This window comes from Simochromis diagramma, unplaced genomic scaffold (assembly GCF_900408965.1).
Source record: "Simochromis diagramma unplaced genomic scaffold, fSimDia1.1 OVJJ01000050.1, whole genome shotgun sequence".
Taxonomy (NCBI): Eukaryota; Metazoa; Chordata; class Actinopteri; order Cichliformes; family Cichlidae; genus Simochromis; species Simochromis diagramma.
The window spans coordinates 181,472-198,453 of NW_024387188.1; the positions used below are offsets into that span (position 1 = coordinate 181,472).

A 16,982-nucleotide genomic window follows, 5' to 3' on the forward strand; every position below is an offset into this window, starting at 1 on the left:
ATGAAAACAGCCATTTTTTTTTTTTACCGAAAATGCACTGTACCCTTGTTCAACAGCTCAAATACCCCCACCCCCAAAAAGACCAAAAAAAAAATCACACTGAGCACAAATATAAAGGTTAGTGCTTAATATGTGCAGTTGCCAGTGGGTGGATGCAAAGCCCAGCATAAAGATGAGCCCCTTTCAGAAGCCTCTGAAACCACACGGAGAAAATGCTCTCGTACATACACGTTTCTATACTAGCAGTTTATGGAAAAGAACGAAAAGAGTGAACCACGCCTCATTTACATGATTATAGTGCATGTGACAGATATGCATGCTGACTCCCTTACAAATGCAATAACCACATACCCATTTCAGTGGTCACACAACTTTAGGTTTACGAGGTGTATGCATTCACAGTGCACATAAAACCACAGTCGCTGCAACCAACAGCCAGTGACACCATGTGACTGTGCTGTATACAGTCATGAATACGCATGAGACATTGCCTCAAATACAGGAAGGCACACTGTAACACTAAAAAATGTAGATACATAACTGCAATAAGCGCTTGTTTGTTCTTTTCTTAATGCCTTGCATTGGCCTTACCTGGGGGAACAGATCTGTTACCATTAGTTCTCAGTGTTTTATTGGTGCAAAATACAGCCTTCCCATTCCCTGTTCTTCAAACTAAGTCACCTTTATTTTGGTTGATGGAGCCACAAAATATAATTTGCTGACACGGAAAACAGAAACAGCAATAGCAGATCAGTGATTGGTTCATGTGGCAAAGCTGAATCAGGGAATTCAGATGATGTGCCACAGTTTTATAGTGGAAGTGGCATTTGCATAGGAATCATAACTACGAGAAGAAAAAAAGCAACTCTGCTGCAGTGTGTACAATCTAATATATCATCATACATACCCGAAAGACATCAGACTTATAGCTTTTTACTAAAATGAATCAATGCGATAGCTACGTTATTAGTGCACTGCTGCTGTGTGAACTGCATGTGATATACTACTGTATATCATATGCATGGATATACTGCATCTACAGTATATCATTTTTCAGGGACTGGTGGCACACATTAATTAGAAAATAGAAAGGAATAAGGACGACATGATAACTTTTTTTTATCACAAGCAATGACTGGTTTGTTATGCTGATTGTTTCTTCGAATTTTCTCTTTTTTAAATAAAAGTTTACTAGGCCATCATTTCCTGCACAGTTTTAACTGCACAGTGAGATTCCTCAGCATTAGCTGCTGGTAATAGGTACTGAAAGTGAAAAAAAATTTTTTTGGAGTTTCATTGGAACAGAAGTATCAAGTAGAAAGCACCACCAATAATTACTTTTTTGTAATAACACAATATAATTAACACATTTTATGAATATGTATATTGTTATAGCCTATTGTGATTCACAGAGTCAGAGAGTGACATACAGCTGATGGTTATACTGCACAAGTTCACATAGACAGATTCTTTGCCCAAAACAGATCTAAGACTTCACCTCTGGATCCTCTAAAAATATAACACTCTGAAATAAAAAAAAATATATTAATAAGAAAAAAAAAAGTTGACAGCTGCTTTAGATGACGAGAGCTGTGGTGATGTTAAAGGTTGGAAACTTGCACAGTTCAGAGGCCATAAGGATTTTAAGTGTATAAAAATCACTAACATAACCCAGATCTGCCCAAATAATCTCACCATACAGAGTCTAGATGCATAAAGAGTCCCCATGACTATGCTTCTGATTATGGCTAAAAATAGAGTTCAATCTAGCCTGTCAGTCTGCTCTCAATAACTATAGTGTGTGTTTCTGTGATACAAACATCGATCCATAAACTTTATGTCTTGCCTCTGTAGCTTAGAGCATGGAACAAACTGTGCAGTCTAATTCATAACCAACTCTGACCAACATAATGACTAGGAACATTTTGTTTCAGCAGAAAGGTGAATGAAATAAACATTTCTGCTAGAATTAGCTTTGATGACTAATCGACTTATTTAAACTGTTTGTGTTTTGACAAACTTCATCAATTATACTAAATAACACTGCAATTGGCACTGACAGATTGTCTGTGTTTCTCTTTTCATACTGGTGCAACATCCACTTCCTTTATTAAATATTTAATTGTGTACCGCATTAGAACATTTAATTGTACTCCAGCACTCTGGAACAACTTTTAAAAAAATACAGCGGGGTCCGAGATCTCCAAGCAATTCAGAACAGAGTGCTCACTGACGTGATCAGGAAGCCAAGACGGTTGTTGAATGTGGCTAAAACAAATGGTTTAACGAGTGATAGTTTGCATGCTTGGGAAGGTTCAGACAGCCTCTTGCAGGGCACTCAGCAAGGAACTGACCCAGCTCCAAATGTTGAGTCTTTGTCTATATCAAGATCATACCCAATAAATCATTTTGCACCTCATTCCTCCTTAACGACACTTATGTTACACATTTCAGTGCATCATTCTGCTTAAACTATCATCTGCAACCTATAGGTGTAACTGTACTGACACACATGTATGGGTAAAACATTGTTAAATTTAAAAACAAAACCTGTGGCAGCTTTGTCATGTATGAAATATTAGCACATATGTTAAGTGGTCACAATAGTTGGATTGGCAAATTAGTTAATGGGATTAGAACTGTGTTACCATTTGCGTACTACACATCAGGCATAACATTATGACCACCTGCCTCATATTGTGTTGGTCTCTCTTTTGCTGCTAAAACAGCCCAGACCCATGGACCCTGTACTGGACCCCTGTAGGTGTAAAGTAGTTTCTGATACCAAGATGTTAGCAACAGACCCTTCAAGTCCTGTAAGTTGAGAGGTGGAGCCTTCGGACTTGTTTGTACAACACATCCTAAAGATACTCAATTGGATTGAGATCTGGGGAATTTGGAGGTGAAGTCAACACCTTAGACTCATTGTGTTGCTTCTCAAACCATTCCTGAACACTTTTTGCTTCGTGGCAGGGCGCATTATCCTGCTGACAGTGACCATGGCCATCAGGGAGTACCATTTCCATCAAAGGGTGCACATGGTCTGCAGCAATGCTTAGGTAAGTGGTACGTGTCAAAGTAACATCCACATAGATGGCAGGACAGCAAGGTTTCCCAGGAGAGCATTATCACTTTTGATAGATACTGACCACTACAGACCAGAAACATCCCACAAGAGTTGCAGTTTTGGAGAAGCTCTGACCCAGTCGTCTACCTATCAAAACCTTACTCTAGCCTATTTTTCCTGCTTCTAACACATGAACTTTGAGGACAAAATGTTCACTTGCTCCCTAATATATCCCACCCACTAACAGGTGTCACGATGAAGAGATAATCAGTGTTATTCACTTCACCTGTCAGTGCTCATAATACTATGCCTGATCGGTGCAATCTTGAGGGTCATGAAATAACCCCCGAAGCCTCACTGCAACAATCTATGGCTTTAGAGAATTAAAAGGCATATCAGGTGTCTGCTGTAAAACACAACAGAATCAGACGATCAAAAAACAGCAACAATACAAACATTCTATGATATTCTATGATAAAATGTGATAACATGAATGAATCTGCTACTATTCTGGGGATCTGACTGAAAGACCCGCACACGTTCTCTCCTATACTCTGCAAATTCTTCTTCTTTGACTCGTCCCACTACTCTAAATACCCTAAAGCTCTGTCATCTTCCCTGACCCATCTTTTCCTTAAAAAAATGGATGATGGAAGGGGGTATAGGGCCATTTTCCATCACACTTTGTGAAAGCAACCAGCAACTGTTTTCCCCAGAGATGCCAAAGTACATTCGTTCGCTAGATGAAAACAGAAAGCACCAAATCTCACCTCTCTCTCTCCCACCCTCCCTCCCTGTCTCCCTCTGCATATGTTGACCCTGCTTTAGAGGAGCAGAGTCACTCACTTCACCACCACAGCTTTCTTGAAATAAAACTGTTGCCTGCACTTGCACTTCACAAGTTGGAACGACAACAAACACCATTAGACGTTGATTTTCATAAAAAAAACAAAACAAAAAACCCAACAGTAGCCACCACATACTTTCTTGTTCTCCGCTGCAAATGTTTCCAACCATCTCTTAGTCTGTCTTTTTAATAATTTATCAAAGGTTGGGATCTGTGGAAAAAGAAGGGTGCGAATAAGAGGAAGCGATCATAATGTCCCAAGGCAAGCCATATTGTGTGCGAACAATTAGCGAACTAGCGTGTAACACTAAGTTTTTCAAGAAGCCTCTGAATGTGTCAGCCTGCTCTGGCTCGCTGACGGGTTGCTGGCCAGCATCGCAGTAGGAACAGCTTGTAGCACATGTCTGATGATGGTCTGGGCATAGATGTGGTGCATTAAAATGGAAAAGAGGCAAAAACAATATGAGTTGATCTTTAGTCGCCTACTGGTTTCTCCTCATGTGGTTCCTCGTGAAACTGGGCACAGGGACATCACTCAGGGAACAGAACAGATTTACTGAAACTTTACTAAATTAAAGTCACCCTGTGGGGTTTTTTGATGTCCACTCGCATGGCAGTGTAATGACCACATGCTCTAACAGCATGAAGATTTTCCTGTGCGTGTGTGCTTCATGGGTCGGCTGTAAAGGCGAGCATTGTTGGTGGTAAAGAATCAATTAATCACATTAATCATTTTAAATGTAAGTGTTTAAAATGGGTTCTCTGTAGCAGGGCATCATGATTATAAACATAATACTATGTTTTTCTTATTTTATTTGCTCTTCATTTGATTTGGGTGAATTTGTACTCTAACATCACAACACAATTTAGTGTGTTTTTTTTTAGGTGGACATTAAGATGTAATGTATAATATTTCCCCAAGCTTTCACAGTATCAGCAGAGGTGACTAGACTGAAGTCTTCATAATGCCCATAGCATGTAAATAAAAGATGGCAACTGCCTCTGGGCCTGAAAAGTGAATATGATACAAATGTGCTTTAAACCTACATTTTTTCTAGCGGCCAGCAGGGGGCAGTCTATGAGAAAGAATCCTAATTCCACCTTCATGTGTGACCCCCAGGAAACCTGAAGGATTTCTAATCTCGTTTGCTAGTTTTAAGTTGTAGTTAATGTACTCGAATGGTAATTTTGCAAATGATGCTGCCTTTTAGATTGAAACAGACCATAAATATACTATAGATTGTGGCAATGATGACAAATCATTATTGTTTGGTCAAGTAGCGTCCTGTCCTGGAATTCAGTCAGACTCATCAGTCATGACATCGGGTTTGAAAGGAACTCTCAAACTCTCAAGACTGACCTCCGTATGTTGTTGTCTTTTTTCCCCCAGAAGAACGCTGACTATTTAGTTAAAATAATGGATGAAAAGACCAGTAGCGCTATCTTAAAGGATGGAGAAGCTTATGCTGGTCACATTTACTGAAAGGCACCAAAGAGAAACTTGCACAATTTTCATCAGGTTGAATTTTATTAAAATAAAGGTCAATAAAAGGCAAAGGATCAGTAAACTCATCTTTGTTTTTTAAAATACAAATCAGTCAGTGATCTCATTCACTCCATATTTTCCCCCTTGGTCCTGCAGTGACTGTGATGGGACCCCAACAGTGGGTCCCATCCCACATTTTGAGAACTACTGCTTTAAACGAATAAGATATAAATGTGTTTCTTTTCTTGCCAGTAGCTGAAGTCATTATTGTCATGGCTCATTAGCATGGAGTGGTGTCCAGTAGATTTCCTAAATGGTTCATAAACAGAAAATAAGCCAATCTGATTTCATTCCTTGATGACAATTGTTTTTCTTTTTGAGCCCTCGCGTCCCCTCCTTTGCTTTTCATCTATTATGTATGCTGTCCTCTGAAGTCCAACAATGTGTTGCCACATTTAGCTTGCAGTCTAACAGCCTTATTTTGCCTCAGGGCAACCGATGTAGGGGGCAGTGGAGCTGCCCCACTTAATGTTTTCCATGGCAATGGCAGTTCAAATCAAAACAAAGTACGTTCATTGCTGGGGAGTGGCATATCCTGATTTCAACTGAGGGCAGGGCACACATGTCTTTGTAACTAATCTTTTGACTGCTAATCATGTTTTTTTCTAATCTTAGCTGATAATCCTAACCTGACTAATATCTGAAAAGTCGTTATTTATTATAAAGAAAATAGAGCAGGTTTAAAAAATGCCTTTGTTTGGGATTTTTTGGTTTTTTGGTTTTTTTGGACACTCTAGACTATATATGGTCCCTCAAATGTTATTAGGCTGGCTATTTGATGACTAGCAAAAATCACGAACTGCTTCCATTATGAAGTGTTAATAACATCCAAAGCTCCGCTTCTATGCTATGCTTCAAATACAGAATTACTACTTTTATTATGTGTTTAACACATATATGTGCAATATGTGCATTTCCTTTAATGTGTTAGCATAATGTAACATAATCAGCCAAAAAGTACAGTTGCAGTTGTTATTACAGATGTTTATCATAATCAGAAGTCAAAATAGTGCTTCTTTGATTCATGTAAGTTTCTATGCATAGTACATGTAAGAGCGTGACAGGTCAGGCAGGAAAGAAAAAGAGAGTCAGGCTTCCCTAAATTGGGTCTTTACTACGATTGTATTTTCTTATATATTAAAAACATGTCTAATAATGTAAACCTTAATCAGTCTGATGTCTGGGTGCAGCCACAAGAGGGCATCATGATAATATTCCCTCCATATTTGCGCTTATAATTTGGATGTTTTCATAAATTAAGCCAGATAAATTACAAAGAAAGAAAGAAAGAGAGGATCAATAGCATATTCAACACAGGACCAGCATAAGGTGAACTCGATATAGAATCCTCCTTAAGAAAGCTAACCGCTAAATATGTGGTTTAATATTGCATAAATGTTTGACATTCTCTTGCAGCAATGGTTTCTGATGAAATACTTCATAAGTTATATTGTGTTTGGACATTTGCATTTGATCATCTACACAGAAAATAAATAAAACAGAATAACTTGGATCTTAATTAAAGAAAGCATTATTCCTCATAACCTGTCAGTCGAAAAAAGCCTTCTGAAAACAAATTTGCGAGATGCCAAAGAAAACACCGCCTCTTATATAAAAAAATAAAACTCTGATAATAAACCCATTGCCTAGCAACAGAGGGTTCCATAGCAACTGTGCAGCATTTTCCCTTCAGTGTTGCAAGAGAAGCGTGATGATTTATCCAGCTGAATCTGTATTTGTTTTTGTTTTTTCATTTGTTTTTTTCTCTTTATGTTTTGGTTTTATTCAATGGAAACCTTTTTTTTCAAGACAACACAACAATGTGTCCTACAAAATGCTTTCACTACAGCGGCCTCAGTTAGCTGCTTCATGATAGAGATCAACCGAAAACAACAGCGGAAAGTGCAATAAATAATAGAAACGCTACCTTTGCTCAAGAAGCCAAAGGGTGTCTCTGATATGCATCAGCAGAAGATTACAAAACAACATGACATCTTAAAATCCAATATTTCAGCAGCCTAATTATACAGCAGGTCTATTCCGCTAGTGCACCGGCTTTCATGTTACATTCATCCCGAACACTGAGGAAGGAACAACGTGTCTTTTTAAAAAAATTATAATCTAAGACCTTTATGAACTCCAAATGAACACATCATATACATTAGATTTACTGTAATTTTGTGGCTGCTAAAAGTAGGATCAGCTTGGAAAGAAACAAATGCATCAGATCAAGTAATCATCACGAGCACATGTGAACAATATACGGCTAAAACTGAAACGAGGCGGTGATGTTTGCTTTAGGAAACGCATACATTGAGAGGGAGGCAGTTCTGTACTTTCACGTTTCCCCGCATGTATCAGTGTCTTTATGAATGAAGTTATTTAGGTCACCACAGGGAGCTACTGCAACTGCTGACTGAACGTATTCACCCTAAACCCTCAAGAACTTAAATATCCTCACAAAGCTATATAAGTGAAGAAGTCATCTTTTGACATTTTTAGACACACGTCTAAAAAAAAAAAAAAAAACATGATAAACTGCAGTTTCAGTCGTAACGTGTGCAGCCAGTTTAGGTCTGTGCAGAACGCTAGGTTTTTATTACATTTAATTATTATTATTTTTCTTCTGTTTTCTACAAGCTTCAGGGTAGCAAAGACCCGGAGTCTGTACCCCAGCATGCAGTGGGCAGGACACAAGTCTCTTGCAGGGCTAACAAACATAGACGGATGAACACAGTCACACCTACGGACAATTTAGAGTTTCCAGTTGCTGTGCATATATCAGGACTGTGGAAGGAAACTGGATCACTCTTTCAGAACCCAGCGCAGCTTAATGTTTTCCCTGAGGTCTCATCGATAGGGTCAAATATGTCAAGTACTGAGCATTTAATCAGGTTATTTTCCTATTTTTAATTTTTAGAATTTCAAAATAAGTGAAATTAATGTAATGTCAAGTTTGTTTAATATTTGCGTCCTGTGCGTATCCCATGATTGCAACCCGTTCTTCTGTCCCGTCTTAATCATTCATTCTTCACACTTGTTTGTAACATTTAGTTCTCATTAAAACACAGACAAAATAAGTTATTTGATACCAATGGTGCATTCTGCACTGTCCAAGGAAAGCAACCAAGTGCAAAACTGCAAGCGCCGCCACAACCGAAGACCCTGAGCCAGTAAATAAGGCGAAATCATTAAACCAAAGGGGCCTGAAAAAGGACAGAAGAGTAGACAAAAGAAAATGATGAGGTGAAACAGGAGAGCAGAGGCAGTACATCACAGGAAGTCAGAGAGACAGAGGATAAGTAAAGGTGGCCTCATCTTATCGTCCTATCCTGTCACAAACCTCAGGCCTGATATATGAAACCTACTTAGATACTGCACTAAAAAGCTGGAAACAGAAGACGCTTCCTACTTACGAAACACTGCACATATTACAAATGAAATTTCCAACTCCTACATTATAATCCCACAAGGAACATTATTAAAGTAGTCTGAGGGGATGAAGAGTGAATTGAAAGGTTTGACTTCTTTTTTTTAGAAGCAAGTGCAGTTGTTGAGAGACACTAAAATAGCAGACAGTTAATCACGAGGGTAACTCAATCAACCAAATACTTCGTTTAAACAGATTTAACCTACAGTATATCTACTGAACACAGCCAAATGAAAATAAAGCGTATTTATTCAAGATGAAATTTCAAATATGACGCTTTGTGCTCTCCAAAGATGAACAGAGCTAGATCTGAGATTGTTGTACGCACAGAAAAAGGGTAAGTCACCAATCTGTTTTGAAGAAATTTAAAAAAGGAACAACTTGCAGACTGTGGAAGGTTTGTTTTCTGTGATACAAAGGAAATATGCCAATGTATGGGTACTTGAGGACAAAGTGTGTCCATTGCAGGATTTCCCCTGAAGCTGTTAGCAAACTATTGGCTAAAAAAGGGTATAATTCATTCATCAGTTCTCTGTGGTCCAGCTTATTATTTATTTACTCGTAGGCCTAATTTATTCAGTCGCACATTGACAGTTTTAATCAATGCCATTATTTTCATGTTCCCTTCTGATCGTGAGCTGAACATTTTGAAAAATTGGCTTAAGCAAAGTCATAAGATATGTGTTCTGCTAAATACAGGATGTTTTCTTTACAAAAGGGCATCTGTTTTTGTCTCTTTTAATTGATGCCACGATATCCAATGGCATCAGCATCATCGTGCACGCATTGGTAAGTCCCACTTTAAATGTCTGTGTAATTACATTAACCTGTGGTAATTATGTGTAGATCCTCCTCACCAATCAAGACTAATATGTCTCAAGAGAGTACGATACATGAATTAGTTCTTTATTAGTAAAGAAACTCTTAGTGTTCCTCGTGTTCTTTCTGCTGTTCTGTCCAAGCCACTAAATTACAATTTACCAAAAAAACAAACAAGAAAAACCCATCAGGAGTGAAGACAACCAAGGTCATCAAAGGGTGAACAGTACAAGACATTAGCGAGATGTGTGTGAGGCATGTGTGCAGGAATCTCACTACTTCTTCATTTTAGCTGAATTGCCATCTAGAGTTTACAGTTCATTTATTTGCACATGAAATGCTGCTAGACCACAGGAACAGAGAAAGTCACATTGCGCAGGTGAGATTAAAAAAAAAGAAAATCTCACCTCGAACAAAAGCGAGGAATAAAAAAAGGTCCTGCAACACGACAAACAAAAGTCAACAGAGCTGGATAACAGACTCTAAATGACAAACTCAAAAACAAGGGGGAGAAAAAATAGTATATGAAAAACAAAAACAAGCTGCATAAATGTAAAGAAGGAAAACAAACTAAAGTCGTGTTAGATCAGATGAAAAAAGTGGAATCAAAAAGAAGAGTGACAGCGAGTGCTGCTGTGTGTTCAAAGACTCCGAGGAAGAAAGAAGGGCAGGAAGAGAAATAGAGAAGTTGTGTTGTGCCACTAGAGGAAAACTTCAGTAAGTTTAACTCATCAGCCAGTTGACACATACATCTACTGTACACTTGAACTGCAGAGACATGTGACCGTGCAGGAGGATGGATACATCTGTCTAAATGTGTTCCATTTATTTGTGATCACACAGAAAATCAAAAACTAAAAACACAACTACAGTTCAGATCTTTCAGTTTATACATGCATATCTTTTGACATACCTATAGCTTCACAAAACAGGAGAATGGAGTTTGACATAAGAAAACCTATTCAAGTTATTTCTAAATTGTAGACTTAACAAGACCTGGTAAAGTATACCTACAGTGTCAGTTCCTCTTTCTATTTACAATTAACAAGAGAGCCCTGAATTGTAATAATATTAAATGTTGAAAATGAAAGCATCACCACTGACATCACCATTATGCATACAGATGCCAGAACAGTTCATACAAAACAGCATTAAGGTAATTATCTGTATCGGACACCCTGAGAACGTATTATCACGATCAGCGTGCAAAGTAACACGTTACTGTAATGACATCATATTTTACAGGAACGCAGCAATATAATAAATTCAGTGATTACATTACAGCTACAATTATCTCATCACTTGCATTAATTCTTCAGTTATCTTAATGCTGGGTGGATAGAAAGAAAAAAACATCCAACAAAACTTTTCTTATTCCTGCTCACTTGTGCTGCAGTCAGCTTATTTCAGGTCATGTGCCGGGAGGAGGAAAATGGTGGAGCGGTATGGACATTGCTTTTATATTTATTGAACAAAAGGACAAACGTGAGGTAGTCCGCTAAACTACAAATTGCATCCAGGACATAAACAACTGCATCGTGCTGCCAGCACTACTTTTGCTCTGTATTTGGAAGCATCTGCACATATAGCATGCTAACGCAATGTTAGCAAAGAACACAGACTGATCTTCAGCAGGTCTTCTTTGGTAAGTAATGTAATGTAATGTAATGAGTAGTATAACAAATTAAGTAACATAATACAATACTTTTAAGAAACTAAAGTAACGATCCCAACACTGATCACAATTATGGTGTATGCAACATGAAACAAAATTAGAGAATCATCTTTTTCTGTTATCGCTGTCAGTCTCTAGCATATTTACAGTGATGCTAGCTGTGCCACCATGTTGGGTACTCTGACTAAATAAAAAGTAAAATATTTCTGGAAGCCACATTTGTCAGGCTAACAGTGAAATTCTCTGTCTAGGTTGTTATTAGCACACGGTCAAAAGCCAGCATCGGTAATGGCATGATGTTCATTACTGTGCGTGGCATGTGTAACGTGCATATCTGTGAAGGTCTCATAAGTGCTGAAGTAGATTTCCTTCAGGGGAGACTTTGCTTGTTTCAGGAAGACAATGCCAAGCTATGTTCTGCACCTGTTATAACAGCAGTAAAAACCTCCAGGTACTGAATTGCGACGCTTCAGTGCAGAACTGATAATAATTATAACACGAAAAATTTCCCTTTCAGAGCTACAACACTGGTCTACTCTCAAATGGTCACTGAATTCAACATAAATAATTTGCATTTTATTGCATTGTTGTTATTGATGCTTTAAGAGGTGTATACGCTGTTTCACAGAGGTTGAGCCACGCTTCCATCTTGCGTTTTCCTTTAGCCCTACACTATGCACAAAATATTTTTATGTGGAAACCTTTTTTTTTTGTGGCCAGCTGTTTGAGTTCAGAAATGAGATGGGCTTTTAAGCATGTTTCCTAGTAGTAAGGGTGAAAGCATCTCTCTCCAGATGCTGTAAATGGCTTTTTTTAATCCTTGTTTATGTATATGAAACAATTTGATAGCTGTATCTTGCCCTTGGCCACCCTATCATGGCCTTGTCAAGGACACACCTCCCATCAATCACTGCAGGTTCAAGAAGTGAGTCACTGGGGACCTTAAGAGGAATTAAAAAAAAAAGAGGAAAAATGCCCTGCATGCAGGATGCCTCACCAACGCCTGACCTAGGGTTTTTGTACTTTGCAGTCCACTGCGATACATTCTGGTGCAATTCTATCAGCATTTTTCTCCTTCATTTCAAAGTTGCTGAAAACAACACTTTGAATGGGAAGATGAAGTATGTCCTTTCTCCTGCATGCTATCTCTCACCACCCCTGCCCCCCCTCTGCCTGCCTACATACACACCTCATTTAATTCAAATAGAAAATCTAAGCGAAGGGAAAAGGAAAAAGTGCCCAGCTTGAGCATTTTTTCCTGCGTTCCCTCTGTAATAAATCACTGGGCATTCTCTCTTCATCAGGATAGATTTCACTTGCACATGCCCCAACATCCATCCTGGGATTCTGACAACACACTTATGTTTTGCGCTGAATAGGCATTACTTTGAGACTGAATTACAATGGCCTCTGCCATCAGCCCATATGCAAAACACCCCAACATTTGACATGTCGCAGCACACAGACTAAGAGATTGTCCCGAGTGTTGCACAGAAGGTAAAGTAATAGTGTTGGGAGTGCTTTCTGTAAAGAGCCGCACACGTATGTGAGCAGCATTTAGTCTATCATCTCAAAGGACACATGGGATAGCCTCATATCAATTACACTTACATTACGCTACAGCATCTTACAAGCTGAATATAAAGCGCTGCAGCTGCTGCTCTTACTTACATGTCCCGCCTTTTATATGCAGTCAATTAGGTGTCCATTCTACTCACCACTCTCGCTGAAACCGATGTGCTGTTTCATGGCTACATTTACCACTTATCCATTACACACAAGATCAAGCTGCAACTGGGACTCATTTGAGGTCAATGGGAAATGAGATCAGCAAAACCCGAGCTGCATATGGCAGAGAAATATGGCAGGTGACTGTTCTTTGATGACATGTCCACAGGCTGGACCGCCTATAGCTCGGGATCCGGCAGTAACAGTTGCTGTCACAAACTGCCGCACAGGTAGAGAGTCTGATTCGCTCTGACGAGTGGTCCTGAAAGCCATTGATGTTTTTTAATGATTGAGATCATTAAACTGCAAAATTCTACCGTGATCCTCTTTTATTTGAAACCATTAAAGTCTTGTGTCAAAATCCTCTTACAGTGTTTTGGTACATGTCTATGGAATACCGTTGACACTTTAAATACGAAATAGAATCGATTTAGGGTTTTCTTTTCATTCACAGAAGCAACACTTGTTGGAAATTTGAACACTCAAAAAAATTAGCCTTTATTTCTTATATTTGTAGCTGTTTAAACTTTTGGTAACTTAATAACAAAACAACAAAGAAACATTGTATCATGTAATCTGTAAAGAATCGTGAGAAATTAGGTTAAGAATGTGATGTATTTCATTTCTTAGTCAAATTGCGGATCCTTTTTATTGTTGTTAAAAATATGTCTTCATGTCGTTTCATGTGTAATGATAAATAATACGTACCACCTCAGAACTGTTAATGGTAGCATCAAGCAGCAGCAGCAGCTCTATAGCTGACTGATGTTCTTGCTCCAAGACAATTCCAATGTACAGTAGGAGCACATGAAAAATATTTAAATTATTATTATTATCCAACTAGCACATTCTGTTCTGCATATAATTATAGTATAAATGTGAGAAATGCTGCTCTATTAACAGACTGGAACAATTTTCCCTTTATTGTGACACAGTAAATAATCGAACGCACAGCAGTGTTAGACTATTTTTTTCACTGTTATCAGCCCGCCTTTGACACATCTTTAAAACAGCTGCTCACAGATGGTGCATTCTGACACTGTCATAGGGACCAAGGTTAAAAGCCTTAAACTAATAATATCAATTAAATGTATTAAATAAAAAATTGCATTGATAGCATTTGATGTTTGTGTCTGTAACACAATACTGTATTTTAAACTAAAAATCACATATTGGTTTTCAACACCAAATTCTTTTTGTGCTACTTTTATTTGGTTTTGTTTTACTTCATTTTTGTTTTTTTAATGCTCATAACCACCATAAAACATAAAATGCCCCACGACCGCAGAGAATTCCCCAGAGATTCAGTCACCTCTGTAATGGTTTCAGATTTATTCCCAGTGGAGCTATACGCTGCTGTGACATTCCAGTCCCCGGACAGGGTGTCCTTTATTGTCCTTTCTCCCTAAAAGGTACACGGTTGAACTTTAATTAATCCATCTGTTACAGAAAAATTCTCCATCTTCCCGTGAACTGTGTGAACCTTTAAAGTCGTGGAGAGAAAAAAAATAACAGAAGAGATCACCACTTGCAATTTCCACTAGTCACATGTATTTCTAAAATCTGCAGGGCTGTCTACACCAAGACAACACTTCATAAATTACCCCTGCACAGCACCTTCTGTTAGACATTTACAGGCTCTCTTTGCAGGCTCATTTCTTTGTCATCCTGCTTATGCACATCTACAGTATGCTCACTGAAATTCATTTTCTCCCTGCTGCACTACCGACAAAATACCATTTAAGACACACTAAGCCACTATCACTGTTTATTACACCAGACAAGGACAAAGTAAGGTAGGAGAGTAGCTTAGTAAAGCATCACTGAACTGTTTTTGTGCTGATAATCTAAATTATTTCCCATGTTCAGTATAGGAACGACAGGAAGACAATGTAAACGCTGACCTAATCAAGATCCACTGAAAAAAGCTGAATATTGTGAAACAGCCTCATAAACTATGGTATATGCAAAATACCACTTCAACAGTACGGGGAGTGCAGAATTATTAGGCAAATGAGTATTTTGTCCACATCATCCTCTTCATGCATGTTGTCTTACTCCAAGCTGTATAGGCTCGAAAGCCTACTACCAATTAAGCATATTAGGTGATGTGCATCTCTGTAATGAGAAGGGGTGTGGTCTAATGACATCAACACCCTATATCGGGTGTGCATAATTATTAGGCAACTTCCTTTCCTTTGACAAAATGGGTCAAAAGAAGGACTTGACAGGCTCAGAAAAGTCAAAAATAGTGAGATATCTTGCAGAGGGATGCAGCAGTCTCAAAATTGCAAAGCTTCTGAAGCGTGATCATCGAACAATCAAGCGTTTCATTCAAAATAGTCAACAGGGTCGCAAGAAGCGTGTGGAAAAACCAAGGCGCCAAATAACTGCCCATGAACTGAGAAAAGTCAAGCGTGCAGCTGCCAAGATGCCACTTGCCACCAGTTTGGCCATATTTCAGAGCTGCAACATCACTGGAGTGCCCAAAAGCACAAGATGTGCAATACTCAGAGACATGGCCAAGGTAAGAAAGGCTGAAAGACGACCACCACTGAACAAGACACACAAGCTGAAACGTCAAGACTGGGCCAAGAAATATCTCAAGACTGGTTTTTCTAAGGTTTTATGGACTGATGAAATGAGAGTGAGTCTTGATGGGCCAGATGGATGGGCCCGTGGCTGGATTGGTAAAGGGCAGAGAGCTCCAGTCCGACTCAGACGCCAGCAAGGTGGAGGTGGAGTACTGGTTTGGGCTGGTATCATCAAAGATGAGCTTGTGGGGCCTTTTCGGGTTGAGGATGGAGTCAAGCTCAACTCCCAGTCCTACTGCCAGTTTCTGGAAGACACCTTCTTCAAGCAGTGGTACAGGAAGAAGTCTGCATCCTTCAAGAAAAACATGATTTTCATGCAGGACAATGCTCCATCACACGCGTCCAAGTACTCCACAGCGTGGCTGGCAAGAAAGGGTATAAAAGAAGAAAAACTAATGACATGGCCACCTTGTTCACCTGATCTGGACCCCATTGAGAACCTGTGGTCCATCATCAAATGTGAGATTTACAAGGAGGGAAAACAGTACACCTCTCTGAACAGTGTCTGGGAGGCTGTGGTTGCTGCTGCACGCAATGTTGATGGTGAACAGATCAAAACACTGACAGGATCCATGGATGGCAGGCTTTTGAGTGTCCTTGCAAAGAAAGGTGGCTATATTGGTCGCTGATTTGTTTTTGTTTTGTTTTTGAATGTCAGAAATGTATATTTGTGAATGTGGAGATGTTATATTGGTTTCACTGGTAAAAATAAATAATTGAAATGGGTATATATTTGTTTTTTGTTAAGTTGCCTAATAATTATGCACAGTAATAGTCACCTGCACACACAGATATCTCCCTAAAATAGCTAAACCTAAAAACAAACTAAAAACTACTTCCAAAAACATTCAGCTTTGATATTAATGAGTTTTTTGGGTTCATTGAGAACATGGTTGTTGTTCAATAATAAAATTATTCCTCAAAAATACAACTTGCCTAATAATTCTGCACTCCCTGTATATAAAATATGCTTAAGAGTATATATATATATATATATATATATATATATATATATATATATATATATATGGGAAACTGAACACTCTACATTTCTAAGAACAATGACTGGCTTTGAATCACATGACCATGTGCCTAGCCTACCTCAATTTTATATTTATATGGTGCCAAATCACAACAACACTTCCCATATGGAAAAGATATATATAAATCTTATAAAGTTTGCATCTGTCTTGTGTGAAACTTGTATGAAAAGCATACAAGAGTGAAAACAGAGATAAGATCCCTTGAAAAATTATATAAATGAAACTTGTATGTT

At 38.5% G+C, this 16,982-nt stretch overlaps 1 protein-coding gene across 2 annotated transcripts in view; it reads right to left on the bottom strand.

The window, feature by feature from the left end:
- The window catches only part of gabrb4 (gamma-aminobutyric acid type A receptor subunit beta4), a 54,179-nt gene that overhangs the window by 22,304 nt on the left and 14,893 nt on the right, over positions 1-16,982 (bottom strand). The gene's annotated exons all lie outside the window — the stretch shown is intronic.